We start from the raw sequence: 25082 nt of genomic DNA, 5'->3' as shown, positions 1-25082 counted from the left end.
TGTGGTGAGTACTGAGGAGCCAAATAGAAAAGTGAGACAGTTTGTGTCCTCAATCCTTATATTTTAGAGGGTCGTTTTTATTAATTTTAATATACTTTTAATTTGTTTCATTGAAGATTTTCCAATTGCATGCAAAAAAAATTTAACATCCATTTAAAAATTTTTTGAGTTCCAAATTCTCCCCACCCCATCTTATTCCCACCCCTTGAGAAAGCCAGCAATGTGACATTGATTATAAATGTGAAGTCATGCAAAACGTTTCCATATTAGTCATGTTGCAAAAGAAAAATCACACAACAATAAAGTTAAAAAAAAGATGCTTCAATCAGCACTCAGAGTTCATCAGTTCTCTCTTAGAGGGTCATTATTGCTAATTTTTCTCTGCTTTGATACAACTCTGGGAATCAATCGAGAAATATGCCTACTATGTGGCCAACAATATGCTGGGTATCTGGGATAAAAAAATTGAAGATAAAAATTGAACACTGCTTGCCTTCAAGGAGTTTATACTCTATTGAATACATAAAGGTCTTTATATATATTGAAAATCAAGTTGTACCGAATTTGTTTTGAAGAATGAATTGAAGAAAAGCATTGACAGTACAATACAGTATTATCGTATTTCCTTTATTTAGGAAGAGAAAATATGAATAAGCAGTAGTTTAATATCTATAGCAAGTCATAAGTTAATGTTTTAGATAAATTGTGCTTTATCAATATCTCTGTTGTTTTTTTCCTATTTTAATTTGAGGCCTTTTGTTGTTATTATTATTGGCCTGGACCTGTGATTTCATCAGTGAGGAGAACTTTCCTTATGGAAACTCTCAGCAGTGATGCCCATCAGCAACTCTTCTAACCCTTATAATCTTACATCATCAGGAGGCACTTAGAGGTAAAGCAGCTTGCCCATGAACACATGGTACATATCAGGGGAAGGACTTGAACCCACATCTTAACTCAAAGACTCCACTATCCATTACAATAGACAGCCTTTTTTTTTGAGGGGGGAAGGCAAGTCAATTGGAGTTAAGTGACTTGCCCAAAGTCACACAGCTAGTAAGTATGATCAAGAGTCTGAGGCCAGATTTGAACTCAGGTTCTTCTGACTCCAGGGCCAGTGCTCTATTCACTGTCTACCTAGCTGCCCCCATACTGCCTCTTTTGATAATGAATGAAAATGGATAGCTGATTAAGAGAGTTTATCTTTTTTTTTTTTTTAAGTGACTTCTTTCAGTCATTGCTTGTTAGGGTTGTTATTATGCTGTGCTGTGACAGAATGTGGATAGGCAGGTAGGTAGCACAGTGGATAGTGTATTGGGCCAGATCTGTCTTCCTGAGCTGGAAACTGGCCTCAGACACTTACTAGCTGTGTGATCCTGGGCAAGTCACTTTGCCAAACTGTGTGCCTCGGTTTTCTCATATGCAAAATGAGTTGAAGAAGGAAATGGCAATCACTCAAGTATCTGTGCCAAGAAAACCCCAAATGGGGTCTGGAAGAGTCAGCCACGACTGAAATGACTCAATAACAACAAAAGAATCCGGATGCTACATGAATATACAACATATAGCCCCATCTATTATCTTCCAGTTCCTTCAAACATTGATTCATTAATGTTATTTCTTGCCAAAAGCTGCCCTGGAGCAGATGTTCTTTTTTGCCATTTAGACCCACCATTTTGGTTATGATGCTGCTTCACCAAACTCTCTTGATTGTTCAGGGATGTGATAAGAAAAAAGTAAGGAAATAAAGGGACAGTGAATATGCATAATAAATGAAAGGGGATGTGTGTATGGAAATATGTCTGCATACACACAAACATCCATAGACACACATATAACGCTGAAGAGGCGCGAGCTCTGTCCAAAGGGAAGACCTGTTTGTTGTCACTCTTCCCTCCTGATGACTGAGCGACTACCTAATTGTCCAGGAGCTTTTACCAATTCAAACTGTCAAAGGCAATGGTCACTCATTTTTATCTTGGTATCCCAGAATTGTATCCCAAGTTACACACATGCACACATATGTTATGTGTATGATAACGAGGCCAAGGCTACGGGTTGCATCCTACGGTTGGTTTATTGTATAGCACTTACTGTGTAATTGTGTGCATACGTATAAAGCATATGCATCCATGTATGCATGCACATATGCATATGTTTTGTATGGTATATGTGTACATCTTTCCATCTACATATATGTACATGTATGAGAGAGAGTTCATTTCTGGAAAGTTCCTCTGCCCTCTCTTTTTTTTTTTGGCTTTTTGGAGGGCAGTTGGGTTTAAGTGACTTGCCCAAGGTCACATGGCTAGTTTTTATGTTAAGTGTCTGAGCCCGGATTGCTCTGCCCTCTCTTTACCTCCTATACCTGCTTACTTTCTTCATTGCCTCCAGTTCTGTTCTATGGTGTCAAGCAAAACAAACCCAATCTATCTTCCTTTTCGGTTCCTGTAAGATAGCTGTCGTGTCCTTCTTAGTCTTTTCTCCTCTAGTTCCTTCGACCTATCTTCATTTGGCGTTTTTTACTTATTCATTATTTTGGTAGTGTTCCCACCATTTTGGATGTACTCCAATTTTTCTAGACCTTTCCCCAAATTTTTCATTCAGAATGTAATGCAATGCTCCAGATGTGACCTGACCCCAAATCTTTCATCCAGAATGTAACTCAATGTTCTAGATGTGACCTGAACATAATAGGGAGTACTTCTTTGCTTCTACAATGAAGATTCAGAAAAGTAATCATTAATTATGATGGGGAAAGGGTAAGGGAAGGGGTCTGTTTTAGGTCTTAAGGCAATCAAATCAAGTCAAGTCATCAAGCAGTAATAAAGTGTTACTGTGTGCTAGGAGGGAATGTTCTTAGGACTGGAGATAAAATACAAGGAAAAAACCCATCCCTGCCCTCAAGGAGCTTACTTTCTAATGGAGGAACAACATATAAAAGAGACTGAAAAAGGGAAGGTAGGTATTCTTGTGGGGAAGTTTGGAGAGTCAGAAGCAAAGCCAGAAGGGGAATGAGGAATGGCCACCTTGAATGCTTCTTCAAAATGGGGGTTCTGAGAACAATGGGAGAAGGGGACTGCAGTGAGTGAAAAGGCAATTGAGGCATGGTGACAAAGTCCAGTGAGGGAACAGAATAGGCCTGTAAGGACCCATGTAGGTCACAGTGAATTGTCTCCTCTGCTCCCCCCACTCAAAGAGTAAATTGAATTGACATATTAAAAGATTGGGACGACTGTTCTTATTAAAGGAATGCTTAGCTTATTACAACTTCCAGATGAAAAGGATAATATTGAATTGTCTACATGACCATCCTTTGTTTTAGTATTTTAATTTGTACAAGGATATCTCATATCTGAAGCCTAGTGAGATAGGAATGTAACTCTATTTAGTAGGCATTTCCCATGAAATCCATAAGATAAATTCTGTGACAACTTGTTGAATTTCATAGTCTTATTTTTCATTCTCAGTAATGGGATATTTTAAACCTTATGTTTCAGAATTCTCTAAGTGGCATGTCCCTATAGCTCTGTCTAAGGGATGAGAAATACATTTGCTCATTGAAACAAGTGATGCTACATGTGAATGATTCTTTGGAATTTCATGAAAGATTTTTATTTAAAAATGTTCCTTAATTTCAGCATAAAAGGCATGTTACCCTTTTCCCCCTCTCTACCCTATCCTTCAGCCCTCCTACTTTTCTGGCAGCCAAATATCCCACCTGTGTTTCAGTGAGAAGATTAGGGAACAAACTGAGAGAAGGTATCATAACAAGTAACTTGATTATGTGAATCTCATTTAAGTTGGGCCATGTTGTTTACCTAGATGTGATACTTGAAATAATGATGCTTTTCTGGGGGAAGAAAAACTGATTAATGTTGTTTTTAATAAAGCTAAAGAATTGGCCATATTCCTGACAACTGAACACCTCCCCCCACCCACCCACAGCCAGTCTATTAAAAGGGCTAAATCAATTGTCAGCTATCTACAGGAAAATCTTTTCACATCTTCCTGCTCAGGACAGGCAGGCAGCTTCACCTTTGAAAGAATTACTTCTTAAGAAAAGGTCACCTCATCAGCTCCTGCCATGCTAATAGGCTTTCAGCTCTTAGTTTGCTAATCAACAACTTGCCTTATTTCTCACAGTTTCTTGTTCCTAGGAAATTTTAGAAATTCACTCCAAATGCAATTGGGGGTCAGCATTTGGGTAAGTAAAGTCAGCGAGTACACACAGAATCACAGGAGCATAGTGTGATAGAAGAGTGGGAATGGACCTTAAAGATATTCCAGTTCAAGCCCCTTCCCTCATTGGACAGATTACAAAGCTGAGAGTTGGGGTGATTAGGTGGCATGGCCCAAATCACGTCACCAATAAATGAGAGACATGGGATTTGAGCCTGGGTCCTTTGACTCTAAATTCAGTGATACTTCTAGAGTACCATGAGATGTGAGGGATGCATCTGTGAATCTCTGATGTCATCATTGTCACCATCATCATGGTGATTATCACTGTCATTATAACTTTTGACATTTGTATAGCTTTTTAAGGTTTGTAAAGCACTTTGTATTCACCATACCATTTGTGATCCATAACATCCTAATGACGTAGGGGTTATAGTTTTCACCCCCATTTTAAAGATGAGGAACCAAACACTGAGGGATGTTATGATTTGTCTTTGTTCACACAGCTAGTAAAATATCTGAGATGGGATGTGAACTCAGGTCTTCCTGATTTGGAGATGAGTCCAATCTGTATCTGAACAAGCAATCAACAAATATGCATTGCTTAAATGCCTAATATGTGCCAGAAACTGTGATCAATGAAAGAAACTTGTTTTTAAAGCTAGTGTCCCCAAATGCCACCCACATCCAGAAAAAGAAATATGGAGTCTGAAGGCATATTGAAGCAGACTATTTCTTTTTTGTTTGTTTGTTTTTCTTTCTCATGGTTACTCCCATTTGTTCTAATGCTTCTATACAATAGGACTAATGTGAAAATATGTTCAATAGGAATGTATATTAGTAAGATTGCATGCCATCTTAGGAAGAGGACAGAAAGAGAGAAAATTTAAAACTTATGAAACTGAATGTTGAAAACTAACCAAATAAATAAACTAATTTTAAAAAGCTAGCATTCCATCATTTTCTCTTGTTCTTGTAAAAACAATTTTTTTTGCTTTTTGGAGGGCAGTTGGGGTTAAGTGACTTGCCCAAGGTCACACAGATAGTTTTTTTGTGTGTATGTTAAATATCTGAGGTCAGATTTGAACTCAGGTCCTCCTGACTCCAGGGCTGGTGCTCTATTCACTGAGCCACCTAGCTACTCCAAAAAGATTTCTTAATCTTTCTTTGTATCATGCACATTTTTGGTAGTCTGGTAAAGGTTTGGGATTTCTTCTAAGAATAAGGTTTTAAAAAAGATAATGTAAAACACTAAAGTTATAATGAAAACTACATTGAAATAAAATTATCAGTACATATACTATGCATATATGTATATATATACACATATTTTTAATATTTTTTTCACTTTTCAAATGCTTTATTAACTTCTGATTTACATCATTCATTTCCACCATGTTTTGAGTTGCAAATTTTCTCCCTGTTTTTCCCCTATCCACTGCCCCAAAATAGCAGTCCCACAGGATATCCCCTCCTCTAATCTGCTCTCTCCCATATTTTTTCCCATACCCCCTTTGACTTTTCCAGTAGGTCATGGTGGGTCTCTATGCCCCAGTGCCTGTATATCTTATTTCCCAATTACATGTAAAATAGTATGAATAACAGCATGTATATATATATATATATACATATATATATGCATAATTTTAAAACTTTGAATTCCAGATTCATTCCCTTCCTCCCTTGTCACCCACCCTTACTGGGAAGATAAGCAGTTCAGTATAGGTTGTACATGTGTGGCTAATGCAAAGCAATAACATAGTAGATATATTGTAAAAGACTGATTATATTTCCCTCTATACTATCCCACCTCCCACTTGTTCTATTCTCTACTTTGATCCTGTCCCTTCTCAAAAGTGGGTGCTTCCAACTTCCCTCCCCCCACCCCAGCCTGCCCCCCTTCCATCATCCCCTCTCTCATCTCCTTACCCCCTTTTTTCCTGTAGGGTGAGAGACCCTATTTAGTGTGTGTCATTCCCTTCTCAAGGCAAATTCAATGGGAATAAGGTTGACCCATTCCCTTTTGCCTTCCTATTCTTCCCCTCCATTGTAACCATTTTCCCTTGACTCTTCTGTATGAGATCGTTTACCCCATTCTGTCTCTCCCCATCTCCTCTCATTATATTCCTCTCTCACCTCTTAATTTCACCTTTTAAGTATCATCCCTTCCTATTCAATTGGTCTTGTGCCCTCTATCTATGTATACCTGTAAACATGTATACACACATTCACATATGTATTCATATGCCCATATACCCTCATATATAGCCATATATATATTTCTATTCCCTTCAACTACTGAGAAAAGTTTCATCAGTTACAATTATTGTTTTTCCATGTAGGAATGTTAATAGTTCAACTTTGATAAGTTCCTTATGATTTCTTTTCCCTATTTACCTTCTCATGCTTCTCTTGCTTCTTGTATCTGAATGTCAAATTTTCTTTTCAACTCTGATTTTTTCAGCAAGAATTCTTGAAAGTCCTCTATTCCACAGAATGACCATATTTTCCCCTGAAACATGATGCTCAGTTTTGCTGGGTAGGTGACTCTTGGTTTTAATCCCAGCTCCTTTGACCTCTGAAATATCATATTCCAAGCCCTTTGATCCCTCAGTGTGGAAGCTGCCAGATCCTGTGTTATCCTGATTGTGTTTCCACAATATTCAAATTGTTTCTTCCTGGGTTCTTGTAATATTCTCTCCTTAATCTGGGAATTCCAGAACCTGGCTATAATATTCCTAGCCGTTTTCTTTTTGGGATCTTTTTCAGGAGGTGATCAGTGGATTCTTTCAATCTCTATTTTGCCCCCTGGTTCTAAAACATCAGGGCAGTTTTCTTTGAGAACTTCCTGGAGGATGATTTCTAGGTTCTTACTTTGATCATGGCTTTCAGGTAGTCCAATAATTTTTATATTATCTCTCCTGGATCTATTTTCCAGGTCAGTGGTTTTTCCCATGAGATATTTCACATTGCCTTCTATTCTTTCATTTGTTTGGATCTGTTTAACAGCATCTTGATTTCTCATAAAGGCATTAGCTTCCATTTGCTCCAATCTAATTCTGAAGCAATGATTTTCCTCATTGAGCTTTTGAGATTCTATTTCTATCTGGCAAATTTGGCTTTTTAAGGCATTCTTCTCCTCATTGCCTTTTTGAGCCTTTTTTTACCAATTGAGTTAGACTATTTTTTAAGGTATGATTTTTCTTAGTCAGGCTGTTGACTCTCATTTTGTAATTTTCTTGCATTGTTCTAATTTCTCTTCCCAATTTTTCCTCCACTTCTCTTATCTGCTTCTTAAGGTCCTCTATGGCCTGTAACCAGCTCGTATTTTCCTTTGAAGCTTTTGGTGCAGGAGTTCTGATGTCACTGTCTTCCTCCTATTCCATGCTTTGCTCATTTTTGTCCCCAAAATAGGAGTCTAATGTTGGAATCTTCTGTCTGCTTTGTTTCCTTTGCCTGGTCATGTCACCCCTCAGTCACTTGAACCCTGGTCTTTTTACCACAGTAGGACTCTGCCACCAGACAGGGGAACTTTCGTCCCAAATGCTGGGATTTTCTCAGCTGCCAGAGGTATTAGTTGGGTGCCCTCTCTGAAGTCTCCACATGCTCTGGCAAGCTGGACACACACCCCAGAACCTCCACCCTAAACTGCAATCCAGATCCAATAAGGTTAAAGCAAGAGTGATTACCCCTCAGACTGGTTGCTTGGTCCCCCTACACTATGCAGGCCAGGAGCTGAAGCTGCCACTTGGCACTGGCTGGCTGTGCTGGTGTCTCAGTGGCTTCTCGCCCCAGGGGCAAAAGCCAGGCGCTCCTATTTACTCGGTCCCAAAGTCCAGACTGCACTGACCTCTCACTTTGTCCTGCACATCTATGTGTTGATAAATCTGGAAACAGCCACAGCTGCTGCTGATCTGGAGTTCCTCTGGCTGGCGGCTGGTCAGGCCCACCCTGGGGCTAAAGCTTTGGAGTGGGCCTGGGCTGAGCTCCCAGAGCACTGTGCTGGCCGATTCCTGGCAGGTTGTCCTCAGCGGGAGGTTAACTTCTCTGTGTCATTTTGTGGGTTCTGCAGCTCCAAAGTTTGTTTAGAGTCCTCTTTTACATGGATTGGGGAAGGTGGAAGCCGGAGCCCGGCGGAGGTCCTGCTTCTACTCTGCCAACTTGACTCTGCCTCCTAAAATAGCATATACATATATTTTTAAAAGTTCACAGATCCTAGCTTAAGAAGTTTTCTTGGGGTGGCCAGGTAGCACAGCCAGTAATAGCACTGGCTCCAGTGTTGGGATGACCTGGGGATCAAGTCTGGGCTCAGATACATAGCACCACACCCAGAAATAACTGACCGTGTAACCTTGAACAAGTTACTTATCCCCGATTGCTTTAGAAAAAAAAAGAAGTTTTCTTTAGAAATAGAATCTTTTTTTTTCTTTTTTTTTGGAGGGGTGAGGGCAGGACAATTAGGGTTAAGTGACTTGCTCAAGGTCACCCGGTTAGTAAGTGTTAAACTTGTGAGGTCACATTTGAACTCAGGTCCTCCTGACTCCAGGACCAGTGCTCTATTCACTGCACCACCTAGCTGCCCAGAAATAGAATCTTTTTAATAATATTCCTGACAAGTAATTATCTAGACTTTTCTTGAAGACTTCTAGAGGTAGAGGAACCCCAGTAGGGCACGTGGCAGACTGTTCCATGCCTACATGTTATAAATTCAGGGGCAACAGGAAGATTTTTTGCATCATTAAATATACTTGTTACTTGGTGCTTAAAATTCTGTTAACATGGTAGAAATCCTCTCATTGCACTAAATAATTTTTACAATGTATAGCAAATTCAAAATTAATTAAAAATAGCTGATATTACATCATCTCATGGGAGTAAGGGAGGAGACAATGGATGCATGGTACAATTGATTGAGATGCCACAAAATAGACAGGAAGGGAAATGAGTAAGAAAAGATGTACTACAGAAGAAAAATCCATCTGAAAGTTTTGCCTAGAACTAACTCTGGTTGAAATTGCCACATCAATTGTGATGGAATGATGCCCCCCATGTGTGTGATTTTCATATCAACCACAGCTCTTGTTTAATAGTATTGAAGTTAGAGATGCAACATAGGTGCATCTATGTTTGTATAATAGCCACTTAAAAATTATAAGAAATGTGTCAGGATGAATTATGGCAATAGTAAGGAAATTTGAAGATCTTCCCTGCCCTTAATAAGCCTAAGTGAATGTAAGAACCTTCCCTGATTTGTAAATATACTCTGCCCCCTCATAGGCTGAATGTGGTCCAATGGAGCCTGTAGGAGGAGGAGTTTGCTGAAGGGTGGAGCAGAGCCCAACAGGAGAAGCTTGCTTAGGGGAGGCTTGTTTTTCAGGAAGACCCACACCTTGTTACTTTGTAATTAGGCAGGGGGTCATGAGGGTTGTGATATTCTCTGACCCTGGAGAAGGCTATCTATACTCTGACAGGGTGAGGTTTTGCTTTGGGGGCTCACTTATGGGAAGAGTTGTGTGACTTGGCCAGCAGCTGTTGAGCCCTCTGGCTTTCAAAACCCAGATGTTGGTGCTTCTTTTTCTGGTAACTAACTATATCTATGTGATCATCAGACAGATAGAATCCCTGTCTGTTGGTCTGTTGAATTGTGTTATTTTTCTGTCAGTATTTTTTGTCTGCTTGTAACTTCTTTTTGTATTCTCTGAAGTTCAGTTTGCTGACTTTCCCCCCTAAACTAGGTAAATAATATATATGTTTGATTAAAGTAATATTGTTAACCCTTTTTCAGTTGTTTTCCTTTAGAAAAGCAGATCAAAGAAACTGTGCTAGCAGCCATCCTGGGTATGCTGGGGTGCTTGCTGCTACAATTATGGTTTTTGAAAAGAAATGTCACTAGTTTACAAGTGAAGAACAGTTAAGTTAAAATTGAATAAATAAATTCATTAACAGTTGAATTCATTTATTATACTTCAAAGACTATTGAAAAAACTTGATGTGATCATTAGAAAACTTCATAGGCTATAAGTGAAGCAAAATGTGTGATTTTCAACATATATATATATACATATATGTGTATATATACATATGTGTGTGTGTGTGTATATATGCAATAGCAAATGAAGAGTCAGCTCCAGAATGAGAAAGATCTAGGTTCACATCCTGCACCTCACACATTGGTTGTGTGACCCTAAGCAAGTCACTGGATGATTTAGTATTTCACTCAACTCTCCATGGCTAACTCTTGTAGAGAAGTTGTTGACCTACATTAGAAGAGGTAACTGAATTCTATGGAGAGTATCCTGAATCATGAAGTAACAGGTGCTGTCTCATACATGCTTACAACACAGACACAAACTGTCCTTATATATGTACATATGCACACATATATATGTTGGACATACAAAACAATACATATATTCATGCTGGTTATACATACATACACATATACACACGTATATGAACACAATTTGTATCTATGTTTGTATAACTACTGGTGATGATGTCATGTTAGGAGCTTTCTCCTGCTTTCTTCCTCAGTTATTTGACTTGATTCTGCCACCCATGATTGTTTCTCAGGCCCCGCTAGTACCAGTTACCTGCCCAGGTTTCTCTGTGGAGCATATTATGAAGTATAGTGAAATTCTGTTTATCGAGTGCTCTTCTTACTCTTAAGATTTTGGGAACACTCTGTAGTTTGGATTGAAATAATCCTTGATGATTTTCCCATTTCAACAGGCAGACAACTGATATCAGACTGACATCATAATGGAAATTACTTTTACTCTTTCTCTGAAATGATTTTTAAAAATTTCACTCTGCCCCATTTTGTCCAAGGAGCACATATTTCCAATCATAGCCTTTATCATATTTTGCTTTTTTTGGAAAAATGCTTGACTATTTTGTTAGGTGTGAATTGGATAGCAAAGACCGTAGGAGACCTAAGTAACACTTCAGTGAAACAATAGCCCCAATTTTCACACCTTTTCCAAAGCCAGCTCATATCAAGTTGTACTTATTAGCAGTGTTGTTAGCATCATGACTAAGGCTAAAAATTCTTACAGTTAGTCCTAAGTCTCAGGTAGAATAGGGCTTGCATTGTGCCTCACTGTGTTATTAAGGTTGCTTTCCTGGTGACATTTATGGAAGTAAAAGGGCTATTAGGAGTGTTGGTATATTTGTGGTGGGAGGAAAATACCCCAACAACATTGGATTTGGAGTCAAGGGACCTGAATTCCAATGTTGATTTTGCTTTTTAACACCTGTATAATCTTGAGGAAATAATTTTAATTTTGGGAGGTGTAATGGGAATGCAAATTTGGAAGATCTTCCCTGCCCCTAGGCTAAAGTGCACCTGAAGCCTGAGGTGGGAGGCTTGTTTTTCAGTAGATACTTTTTGATTGGCCAGTGGGTCCAGAAGGTTGTTACATTCTCTGAGCCAGGAGAAGGCTATATAAGCCCTGATGTGAGGCTTTGTTTTGGGGGCTCACTTTGAGAAGTGTTCTGTGATTTGATCTGTATTCTGGGAAGCTGTTGTCCAGGGCCCCCCCGGCTTTGAAAAACCCAGATGTGGAAACCCAGATGTTGACTGGGTATGGATGTAATGGTTGGACAGTTTGGAAATCTGTCTACTTGATCTGTTTCTGTCTTGATAATTCTGCCTCTATACTTTGAAGTTCGTGGTGCTGACCTTTTCTCCTGAACAAGGTAAACGATATATGTCTGACTGATTAAAGTAAGCTTGTTAACCCATTTTGAGTTGCTTTCCTTTAACAAAGCAGATCCAAGAACCTGTATGGGCAGCCACCCTGAGGACGCTTGGGGTGCTTGCTGCTACAGGGGGCCTTCAGTTTCATAATTTGTGAATTAAGGAAGATAAGTTACAGGTCCTCAAAGGTTGATTCCTCATTACTGCAGCCAGAGCAGTTGGTGGGCTAGCAAGTGGTGAGAATAACGAGATGGGAGTGTAATCAATAGTCTGTTTATTACAGGACCATTTCATACAGAGCCAAAGATGCAAGGGACTCACAGAGTTTATATGCCTCCCAAAAGAATGCAGAAAATGTACAAAGACCCTCCCTATAGGTGACCCAAAGGAATGCAGACAATGTACAAGCACCCTCCCTTAATCTTGTTTACTTTTTACCCTTCCTTTAGCTTAATTATTTATTAGGGTAATATCCTAGGACCATATCCGGAGGCATAAACAAAAAAAGATTACACACCCTCTTGCTTATCTGCCCTGTAACCTTGCCTGTAACGGTATAGGGCAGGGGAATATTCCTTTAGCAGGGCCAAGGGACCCCAAAAGTTCTCTACATCCAATACAAGTTTATACATCCTCCTGTTTATCTGCCCTGTAACCTTTTACGTATTAATATAGGGAAGGGGACATTTCATTAGCAGAGCCGGGGGACTCCTGAAAGTTCTCTACACCTCATAGAATTAATTCCTATGATTGTATTACTTTGTTGCCTCTTGTTAATTTGATTTGTTCACAGAGTGAGACTAAGACCCTGGTCAGTTTCCAAGATATTAGAGGTATATTTTCATTATCTAGGTTTCCCAAGGTGAAATTTTCCTGATGTGACTGTGTTTTCCCTTGTGTACTAATCAGCAGGAAAGCAGACTAAGGAAGAGTGTGAAATGCACCCTTTCCTTATGTGTCAGTAATTTGAGGTAGTTCTTGTGACTGACCCCATGTGGCAAGGGCTTAGTATTTTGCTAAGAGTCTGTAATGGGAAAGCTCTTTAGAGACTGTTTCATCCACATTTCTGATACAATGCTTATTCAGAGAATGTTCTATAACCATTAGGATATATTTTGATAGCCCACATACAACATCATATAGTTAACTTTTAAAAAGTTTCCTTTTTAATTATGAATTTAATAGTTATTAAAAACTACTGATATGTATATGCATATGTATATATACACACATCATTTTATATATACATGTATGAATGTATGTATACAATTTATGCATATGTGTATGCATATATATATATACACATGTATATAAAATATTTATCAATGACTACTCTTTGTGACTTCATTTGGGGATTTCTTGGCAGAGATCCGGGATGCTGTTCCTTCTCCAGCTCATTTTATACATGAGAGAATTGAGGCAAAAATAGTTCAATGACTTACCTAGGGTCATACAGCTAGTAAGTGTCTGAGGCTGGGTTTGAACTCATGAAGATGAGTCTTCCTGATTCTAAGCCTGGTGCTCTGTCCACTGTGTCACCTAGATTATGTCACACAATTAATGTGTGACCATCACTCAGTGAGAAATAATCTTTAGATAAAATTGACCATTTGTTTTGTTTTGTTTTTTTGAGGAGGGGAAGGCAAGGCAATTGGTGTTAAGTGACTTGCCCAAGGTCTCACAGCTAGTAAGTGTCAAGGTGTCTGAGGCTGGATTAATAGACATAAGCAGAGGCATTTTTGTAAAATTAGGAAAATAATAGCACTTACCTCCCAGGAGTGTTTCAGAGGCTCAAATGAGAAAATATATGTAAACTGTTTTGCAAACTTTAAAATTCTATATAAATCTGTGTTTTTTTAAAATTACCAGCACAGAGGCCATCTAGTCCAACCATACCTAGTAAAAATCCTTTCTACAAAATCTGGCCAATGAGACATCAGTTAAAAGCCTCTAGTCAAGGAAGACATAAAAATTGTTTCATTTTCTTTCTTCTAGGACATTTTTTCATTTACTTAAAGTTCAACTTTTTAAGTGATTTACATTTCTATAGTCCTGTATTATTGTTCTCTCGGTTTTGCTTGTTTTTCTTTGAATTGGTTCATACAAATTTTCCCATGCTTTTCTGAATTGCTTATATTTATCCTTTCCAACTGCTATATGCACCTTCCCATTCACACACCACTCTCTTATCACTGGGCGCCGACTTTGTTTCCATTTCTTTTCTACCACAGGAGGGATGCTATGGAAATTTTGATGTGTGTTGGACTTTTGTTTCTGTCTTTTATAATTGTTCATAGGAGCTTTAAATTCCTGACTTCTTGATAATGTCTATCAGTTCATTTGAAGCCAGAGCAAGTACCAAGTTAAGATTTCTTATGGTATTTGTCTCTTTCCCATAATAAATTTTTAACTAAAATCCCTTGATAATCAGTTCATATTGATTTCTTCCTAAACAGAAGGAAGCAAAATATTTCTTAGATGAAAAGGAGAAGTCTTTTCTTAGTGAGTTAATAATTGCCTTCTGAGCTTCTTAAGAAATGAACGTTCAACATTGTGATTTTTTAAAAAAATGTAAATTGTTACTAGCTAATGACAGTCTTAAAGTTATTCTTTTCATCCTTTTTATAAATGTTTCATGTCATGCTGCAGCTCTTGCATTTGTTATCTGGTAGGTTGACAGTGTTAGCATTGTTATTTTGTCTGGATATTACTTCATGTCTTTTAAAATTCCATGAAGAGGCCAGAGGGAATTTGACACTTTGGCTTCATTTTTGTCAGACATGACAGGTCTGTATGGGACTCTTCAATGGTGATGAAATGTATTTCCCAAAAGTTAACTAAGTTTCTGATTAGAAAATTTTAATCTTAGGGGTTAAAAATCTCAATGGAAAAAAAAATCAGATGCTGAAATTGATACATGATAAAAAGGAACCTCAAAGTAGATTTAAGAGACGATGAATGTAGTGCTTAAAGTCAGGTATGAATTAAATTAGGCTTGTTCTATTTGGCCCCAGAGAACAGAAATAGGAACAATGGGTAGCAGCTGCAGAAAGGCAGATTTTTCCTTCAATGTAAAGAAAGGCTCCTGACAATTAGGATCATAGGATCATAGAGGTAGAGCTGAAAAGGTCCTAGTAGAAAGCCCTTTGATTTCAAATCAGAAAAAACTGAGGTCTAGACAACTTCCTGCAAAGTCACACAGGGATTAAGTGACAGAACTGTCCAAGATTCCCTGTCACTTGAGGGGTTTTATGCAGAGGCTTGATGGCCTCCTAGCAGTAAAATTATAAAGAATATTTTTATTTAAGGATGAATTAGAGTAGGAGACCTCCTTGATGTTTTCCAACTGAGATTATGTGATACTTTTTTGAAATTGGGGTTCTCTTTTGATTTACTAATATTTTCTTTTAGTTTGTGTTAGAAATTACTAGTTAATTCACTTCAACCTGTATGATTTATTTTTTAAATTTTAATTCCATTGACCTAATTATTATATGGTTGAAATGACTGAATTTGCCATTTTTTTTGTAGGGAAAGGGACTTTGCTCCTAAGAAATGAGCACCCCCCCAACTAAAATATGTACTGAAAGTCTTCAACAGCAATCAACAAACATTTATTAAGAGTATACTGTGTGACTTAGGCACTATTCTGGGTATACAAATACAAAAGCCCATCCTCAAGGATCACTGAAAAAAATGAACATATTTTTTTGGGAGAGCGGGATGGGATGATGAAAATTTCTCCGGTATTACTTTCCTACTCATCATTTCTCTTTTTTCAATATTTCAGTATTATTGTTAGTCCTTTGTTCTTAAAGAGGAACTTGGCATCAGGAAGGTGATGCCATGACTTGCAAGTGAATTGGATTTAAGTGAAGTAGGGCTATGCAAAGTCATTAATCTCACTTTCTTCTTCCGAGTCATCTGGGTCCATATAAATATAGATCAGAATGACTGTAGATGTCCCCAGATGCAGCAGGAGAAAATGACCTTTTTAAGCTAAAGTTTTTCCTAGGTCTCACTTTTTCTGAGGCAACAGCCATTCAGTGATTAAGACTAGGTAAGAAATGAGTCAAAGAATGGCCTCTTTTACCTCATGAAAAAAATTTAGTATACTATTTATATAAATGTCACCCCCTTTCATTTTTTGCAAATTACATGATCATGTTTACTGAGGAGATGATATGCAGCTAGTTAAAATGGTGTCTGTGAATTATTTTCAGAATGTAGGCAGCCTTTCAAATGTTATAAAGGCATATGTTGCCAATATACAGGTCAGAGTGGTAGGAAAAGCTTCAATCTAAAAATTCCATTTGCCAACTCATACCCTGAATTTTACAGGGCTTTCAAACAGTAAATTTTATATTAAGTAATTATCTCTAGAATGAATACTGACCACATCGATAAATCAACAGCCATTTAGTAATTGTCCATTCTGTGTTAGGCTTTATGATGATGATGAAACAAATACAAAAGTGAGACAATCAGTGCCCTCAAGGAGCTTACATTTTAGAAGGGAGAAGTTGGGGGGATGCAAAAAGATTCATAGTTAATAAAGAAATAAAATAAATAAAATCACAGATAAATAGACAGTGATGGAGAAGGTAGGGCACCAACAGCCAGGGAAGTCAGGTAAGGCTTCTTGAAAGAAATATACTTGAAGCTGAACCTTAAAGAGAGAGGTTCCAAGAGGCTACCAGGTTAAAAAGGGAGAGCTTTATTAGCGTGCAGGATAGACAACCTATTTAAAGGTACAGTAGTGACTGGATATAGAATGTCCTGTACAACAAGCAGCAAATAGACCAATTTAACTGATGTACAGAGTATAGGGAAAGAGATGAATGTGTAATCAGTCTGGAAAGAAAGAATGGTGCCAGATTGTTAAGGGTTATTAATAATAAATTGGGTCATCTAAAAATTTTTTCCAGAAAGCAGTGGGGGGCCCTAAAGGTTCTTGAATAAGGGAATGCCATGGGTGGACATAAGTCTTAAGAATATAAATTTGACACTGGTGTGAAATACAGATTGAAAAGGGCAGATAATGGGTGCAGGGAGATCAAGTTAGGAGTTGTCTCTGCAGTCCAACTTAGAGGCGACGATGGCCCCAACCAGGATAATTGGGGTAAGGTTAAAAAGAGGGGACAGATAAAAGAAATGTTGAGGAAGTGAAATCAAGAAAATTAATTTGGATATTGGAATGGGAGGTGAACAGAGGTGAAAAGTTGAGGACTGTTCCTGAGTTTTGAAACTCAGTGACTGGAAGAATGGTGGTACCCTTAAAAAAAGAAATTAAGATGAAGGGGTAGGTTTAGGGGGGAAAATAATGAGTTCTTCTTTGGACACATAAGACTTGAACACATTATAGATAAGTGAGTAGTTAAAAAACCGAAACTGTAATGTTTTGGACTGGGCAATTATACAGATAATGACTAAGAATATTAATATGTAAAAACTCAGATTTGTAAGATAAGTAAATCCAGGGCTGATGATTCATATTACAAGGAATCTATTCCTTTCAAGGGGATTCTTTTAAACTGAACTCCTCACAAAAGTTTAATTTATTCATAATATTTGAGGAATCCAACTCTGGCATTAAGCAAGGCAAATTATAAGTGAAATGGTGGAAGGAGATGAAGAACATGAGATGGCAGAGGAAAACCATTTCTAAATTTTATCCACCCAAGGAAAGATACTGAATGTAGATAGAACTGAATAATATCCATAGATTCATTCATGCAGAAAGTATTTACTAAACGTTTATTATGCATCGACATAATGTTCATTAAGCTCTTGAAGAAATGCTATTTATTTTCTCAAAATTTTCATAGGAATTAAGAACTGGAAAGGAATTTAGAGATCAAAGAGGTACAGACCTTTCATCTGCCCTGTGCAGATGACTGGAGAATATATCATTAAGTGCCAAGAGAATGGTACAGATTTTAGGAACAAGATTAAGATCTCAAAGAGACCTTAAAGAAAGTCAAATTCAACTCTTTAATTTTACAAATGGGGAAACTGAGGACTAAGAAAGATGGAGTAACTTTCCAAAGATCATGTTGGTATCAAGTATCAGAGTAAGATTTTGAACTGAGAATCTGTTGCTCTCTCCCTGAGATTCTAAGGAGTATTAGCTGTTCTTGGACTGAAGTACTGTGTGCTTAGATTTATGCTTTGAGAGGATTGTTTTGGCAGCTGTGTGGATAGAATATTATGCACCACTTAAATTCTTATAAATTAATTTATCTTCCTGTGTGGAGGATGGATTGGAGAGGGGAGAGACAAGAATAAGGGAGAATAATTAAGAACTTGTATTTCAAAGTGATGAGGGCCTGCACTTGGGCAGTGGTCATGGAGATTTAAGTCTTATCTCCACAATAAATGGCAAATGATTGGACGTAAACCATGAAAGGAGGATAGAGTTGGGAATGGGTTTGAGATTGTGAGTATAGGTTCCTAAAAGAATTGTGGCATCCTCTCCAGCAGTGGAAAGGTTTGGAGAGTAAATGATGATTCCATTTTGAACATACTGACTTTGAAATGCCTATGGCCAATCCAGAATTAAGGTATCAGGTGGAATACCAGATTTCTGTGGTCCCTTCCATTCTGTTGTATGGGAATTACTAAAATGAAGAGATTATTGTGAATTAGGGTAGTCCTGGAAGGTTTAATGGGGGGAGGAGAGAGGTTTTAAATTGGATTCTAAACAATAGGAAAGATTTAAATATGAATATTCTAGGCAGAGGAAACCACAGGAGGAAGGCTTAGACACTGGACTAAGAGCAGAATGTTTGAGTAAAGAATAGGCCAGCCAGACAAGTAAGAATTTAAGTAGAAGATTAGTAGAGAGAACTATGGGCTGACAAAGTAGGCCGGGATCTGAGTATGGAGGTCCTTGTCCCCCAGATTTTATCCTGTTGGTAATTGTTGTTGACCCCTTTTTCAATCCTGTCAGACTCAGGGGTTAACCTTTTGGGGGGTTTTCTTGTCAAAGACACTGGAGAAGTTTGCCATTGTCTTTTCCAGTTCATTTTACAGATGAGAAAACTGAGACAAACAAGGTTAAGTGACTTGCCCGGAATCACACAGCCAATACATAGCTGAAACTGGATCTGAACCCAGGTCTTCCTGACTTCAGGTCTGACATTATCTACTGCACCACCTAGCTGCCCTTAATTGGTAATTGGAAGCCCTGAAAATGTCCGAAGTGGAAAGAGGTAATCAGAGGGTATTTTAGGAAGATTTGTTAAGTGATAGTATGCAGGGTAGGTTGGAGGGAGAGATGAAAATGAAATAATCTAGTCAGATTTTCCAGATGTGTGATGTTCATTCTATCCTGACATTCATCATTCATGAATTTTCAAAGAATCCGTAAAGGTATAGTTTTATTTCTACTTCAACCAATTACAAAGATAGAGAAATCTAGACTTATCTCTGCTCCACCCCTCCAAAAAAGTAAAAAGAATCCCTAAAGGCATAGTTTTATTTCTGTTTCAACCAATTACAAAGATAGAGAAATCTAGACTTATCTCTGCTCCCTCCCCCAAAAAAGGAAAAAGAAAAATTGATACTAATTGACTTTTCAAAATGATCAAAAGGATTTGATGTAGTAAAATTTAAAAATTTCTTATTTGTAAAATATACATCATAATATTGTACTTGAACTATGATTATGCAGAAATTTTCAGCAACACGTATATTATTTGAAGCAAGATACACCTCTGTTATTGTATGTGTTGATAATAAAAGCATCCTTATATAATGATGGTCATGTACAGGATAAATTGTAGGTGGAGAAACTGGAGGCAGAAAGTGTGATGAAGATATAATGTGACAGGCTGCTTTCTCTTCTGCCGTTCTGCTGTACTTGGAGGCTGCCAGCTCCATGTAGGTGTTTCTGCTGTCACCACGGCCCTTAGTGACTCTGATGGCCAAAAGCAGATCAAACACATGATTGCTTTCATTGAACAGGAAGCAAATGAGAAAACTGAAGAAACAGACACAAAAGCAGAAGAGGAGTTCAGCATTGAGAAACGTCTTCTTTTGTAAACACAAGAGACGGAAGATAATGGAATATTATAAAAAGAAGGAGAAACAAATGAAGCAGCAGAAGAAAATTCAGATATCCATGTGAGGGATTAGGCAACATCAAAAGTCCTTAGGGCCAGAGATGACCTTATATTGGATTTATTAAGTGAAGCAAAAAAGAGGCTTTCCAAAATAGTGAAAAATACAACCAGGTATCAGGTGCTTTTGGATGGTCTGGTCCAGGGGCGGGGAACCTGTGGTCTCAAGGCCACATGTGACCCTCTAGGTCCTCAAGTGCTGAATCCAAACTTCACTGGACAAATCCCCTTAATAAAAGGATTTGTTTTGTGAAGTTTGGATTCAGTCAAAGGGCTGCACTTGAGGATTTAGAGAGTCACATGTGGTCTTGAGGCTACAGGTTCCCCACCCCTGTCCTTCAGGGTTTTTATCAATGAAGTCCATTACAAGAAACAGGATCTCCCTCTGGTCAAGGCTACAGTTCAAAAGCAATCCCTATGTACAAGATTGTGACCAAAAACAATGTTGATGTCCAAATTGATCAGGAAGCATACTTGGCAGAGGAAACAGAGGTGTTGAAATCTATAATGGGGATCATAAAATAAAGGTTTCTAATACCCTGGAAAGTAGATTGGATCTTAGCAGCCTTGTTTGGTAGTAATGCCAATAGGCAATTTTTGGGCTAAGCTTCTGATGAAAAGAGATCCATTCCATCTGCTGTATTGATGAACTATAAGTTTCTAAAATTGAAGAAACAACTATCAGTGTTCCTTCCTCTTTTTCTGTTCTCTGATGCTGTCCTGTGTTCTCCAGTGGAATGGCCTTTTTATAGAATGCTGTCATCCTAAATGTTAACTTTGGGAGAATATTTCTGGGCTTAAATTGCCAAGAAATAACCTAGTTGACCCAGAAATGACTAAGTTCTGATTATGTTCTAGGGACAATGGGACTACATAACAATTGCATGTTTTTCACTGAGACTCCTTTTTCTGTGATCTAGCTTAGATTGGAGGGAGCTATGTGAGCTATATTATATCCTCTTTGTATTTGATTTCTATGGGTTACTTTAATATGCATTTATTCCAGCATTCATAGTATTACTCTTTTTAAGCATTTAGACTTGGAATCTTTCCATTTACATCTGTCATTCAAAATCCCAAGCTATGAATGTGCTCTATTTATTAAAATTAAAGATACATGGATCAAAACAAAGAAAAGATATAACTTGACAATATAGTTGTGAGGTGGTGTGTACTAAAATTCTCCCTGCCCCCCCCCAAAAAAATTATTGGCTTCAGTTAATTATTAGGTGGTTTCACTAAATTGGCCAATTGTTTTGACATGTTAACAGATGTAGTCATAATGGGAATAGAAAAGAAGGGGGTGTAATTAATGGAAGATTCCATTCATTTCATGAATCATTACTGAGAGCTTACCATATTTTAAGTGTTGAAAGGAAGGCATTATTCATTATTTGATCATATATCATCCTCCTTAACCATAGATTAATAACTGAATATGGAATGGGGAGTACTCAAAGATGATTTTCATAATATTTTTTTAAACCCTGAGGAAATAGAAACATGGTTGCACCATTAACAGAAATTGGAAAGTTTGTACAAGGAGTCTTTGTTTGTTTGTTTGTTGAGAGGGTCCTGAATTCACCTTCTGATTCGGGGTTTTTGAAGTGATCAGTCCAAGTATATATTACCAGTAGGTAATTGGAAACATGAGATAGAACCTTGGGCCAAAGGATGTGACTCCATATTAAGATTTTAGGGTTTATCTGAAAATGCAAGTTGACACATTTTCTTAAATTAATAATCCTAGAAAGCTGTCTGGAACTCTGGGTAGTCAAATGACTTAACCAGAGTCACAGAGATAGTTCATGTTAGAACTGGGACTTGAGCTTAAGTTTTCCTAAGACACCAGCTCACTATCCTTTATGTATTTGTGGACATAATATTATTGTGTTATTTATTCTTCTTATACCACTTCTATATTAAAAAGACATTTTTTCTAAGTTTTCAACTAACTTATTATTAGCATTGGGTAAGTCCCATCAACATAATCTTACATTTCTTCAACTATTTGCCTATTAACATGTGATAGGAAACACACAAAAAAATTAAGGTAACTTATTCCTACACTTTAAATGATTATATTTACCTTTTTGTTTTGCTTATACTTATCTTTACATGTAACATATTCCCTATGATTGGATATCATAAACCCTTGATAACAGGGATTATGTCACACTTAGAAATGTCTCCCTTGTAACTATAAAACATTTTACAGATTTTCCCACATCTTTGGAATGTTAATTTGTTTATGAAGATTAAAATAAATGGTTTTATTATCTAGCCTATAATAATATTTAGTAAGCATAGCATGAAATCAATAACATTACCTAGCCTATAATGTTTATTAGATATAGCATGAAAATAATATTATCTAGCCTACAATAATATTTATTAGGTATAGCATGAAAATAACAACATTACATAGCCTTCAATATTATTTATTGGGTATAACATGAAAATTGCCACAGATCATCATTTAAGAGAATTTGAAAACATATATATCAACTTCAGGTGAAAGAGACACTTCATAATTTTTTAAATGGTTTATGTTAATTTTCATGAACAAATGGACGTTCCAAGGATGTGGGAAAATTTGCAAAAAGTTTTATTGTTACAGTTGAGTATCTCACATAATTGAATAGTGCAAGTTATGATTATATACTTCTTAGAAAATAGGGAGAAATAGAAGGCGATATTGAGATAAGCACATAATGGGTTTTATAAAAGACCCAGATAAGTTAGATCATCAAAATAGCATTTTAGGATGGGAATGAAAGATTAAGAAGTGAAAAATGGAAAGGATCTGTAAAGATTTAGAAAATAACTCCTTTCGCTATCAATGACAGAGCTGTCACATTTAGACTTTAGCATCACACATATAATCTATGAGGAAATAGAAATGGCGCTAAGGAAAACAATTATTGGAAGAGGAATTACACTAGACACAGTAAACACAGAGGAAATCTATGCTGGAGATGATAGAATTTCAAGATTTCTGGTGGGGAAAAGTAGATTGCAAGTGTTTAGAAAAAAAACCTCACATATTTTTGTGATTATCATTGTTGTTACCATTTTAACTTTAATATATAGAGTCAGTTTAGCATTCATTAAAAAAGGCTTCGACTCCTGCTTCTGACTGTGTGAGAAAATCAATTAGCTTTTTAATGCTCCAGGAAAACTTCTAACTATATGTTGCAAAATAATTGATAATCTGCATAGTAGTGGGTTTTTTTTTTATCAGAATTTCACTAAACCAATAGAACCATAGATGTTCCTACTATTACTTAAAAACTAAGCCTGAGAAAGTAAGGAAAAAAGCAGACATTTACAGTGTCCTTTAATATTTTGTCAAAGTACCTAATATATTGTAAGTATTTGAGCTAATATGTGCTTTTGCTTGCTTCTCTACAAAATTGCTATGAGAATGATCTGGGGATACATTGAGGGCCTCTTTGATGAACAGGTATTAGAGGCTTTAGAACAGAGCAGCCAGACATTCACAAAAGATTTTCCATAGCAGACCTCACGTTTGTAGTCACAAATTGTAAGAGGGGGATATTATAGTACCTTGTTTTGCTCCCACAAAAGTTATTGGGAGATAATCAATAGCTGTGAGGAAATTAATGTATTTTATTTTACTAAGACAATGGCCATCCTGGCCCCAGGGGTGGGGGGTGGGGGCTTGACAAACAGCTCAGACCCTCTCAAAAGTATCCTCACTATCACACCTACTACCGTAATCTGCATAAAGAGGGAATGTAGGGAAATAAAGTGAGGAATTAGAGGAATTTCAACTAACTCTAACTCTTCCAGGAAGGACAGAACTGTATAACTCCTGCTTCTGTGTCAGTGTGCGTATTTTCCTAGTGAGCACCACACCTGCTTTCTCATTGGAAACATAATAAACAAATGCCTTTCTCTGCACACTCTGTTTCTGAGTTCTTTCTGTGAGAAGGGGCATCTCATGTGGATCTTCCTAAGTGCCCCTGCCGAAGCAGTGGACAGTGGAAGCTCATCCAACTAACTTCCTGACCCTGCCTGGGAAGTCCTGGGATTCCCACAAATTTGTTTCACACACAGTTAACTGAAAGGTATAGAGAATACAAAACCCTACTTTGTTCATCTGTTGATTATTTATAAAAATTTGATGTAGTAGCACAAAATAAAGGTTGTCCTCCAAAGAGATGTATCTCATGCATAACAAAGGATATGGAGACAAGACTTTATTGAGGACCTGGTATTAAGGACCTTAATAAAGGTGCTGAGCCTGAAATGAGGAAGACTTGAGTTGAAATCTAGTCTCAGACACTTACTAACTGTGTGATCTTGGGCAAGTCATATAACCTCTGTGACCATAAATTATAGAGAAAGTGCCAATCTGCCCTGGTAGATTTTACTAAAATTAGTAAAATTACTAAAATGATGTAGCATGCTTACCTCTAACAAACATCTTTCCATAGCCTTTTGGTAATAATTTTAATTTAAGATGCTCATGTTCTGTTTCACAAGTACATTTAATCTGATTTTATAAAAGTAAAAGCAGTCTATACAACAAACAATAACTACATACAATGAAAAAGAAAAGCAACTTATGCTTGACTTAATGACCTCTAAAGTCTCTTCTAGTTTTTACATCTATAATTGAACCCAAGATTTTAATTAAATCATGATCCTAATTAAGGGAAGGAAAAACCTTTACTAAAAAGCCTGACACACAGAATTTATTTTTTTAGTCAAATGTTTTATTAACTTCTAGTTTACATCATTCATTTCCACAAGATTTTGAGTTACAAATTTTCTCCCCATTTTCCCCCTACCCACCACTGCAAAACAGCGATCCCTTGGATATCCCCTCCTGTACTCTGCTCTCTCCCATATCTTCTCCCATCCCCCCTCTGACTTTCCAGTAGGGCATGGTGGATCTCTATGCCCCAGTGCTTGTATATCTTATTTCCCATTTACATGTAAAATAATATTGCTAATAGTGTGTGTGTATATACACACACACACACACACACACACACACACACACATATATTTTTTAAACAATTGATTTTAAAACTTTGAATCCC

The 25082-nt window shown here is 37.3% G+C and overlaps 1 pseudogene; it reads left to right on the top strand.

Moving 5' to 3' along the window:
* The first annotated feature begins 14838 nt into the window (after positions 1–14838).
* Positions 14839–20585, top strand: LOC138161073 (V-type proton ATPase subunit E 1 pseudogene; annotated as a pseudogene).
* Positions 20586–25082: the final 4497 nt, after the last annotated feature.

The sequence above is a fragment of the Petaurus breviceps genome, unplaced genomic scaffold, assembly GCF_028583685.1.
Source record: "Petaurus breviceps papuanus isolate PSGF00001 unplaced genomic scaffold, PetGlider_PUasm1.0 118, whole genome shotgun sequence".
Classification (NCBI taxonomy): Eukaryota; Metazoa; Chordata; class Mammalia; order Diprotodontia; family Petauridae; genus Petaurus; species Petaurus breviceps.
This window is presented reverse-complemented; position numbering and strand designations above follow the sequence as displayed.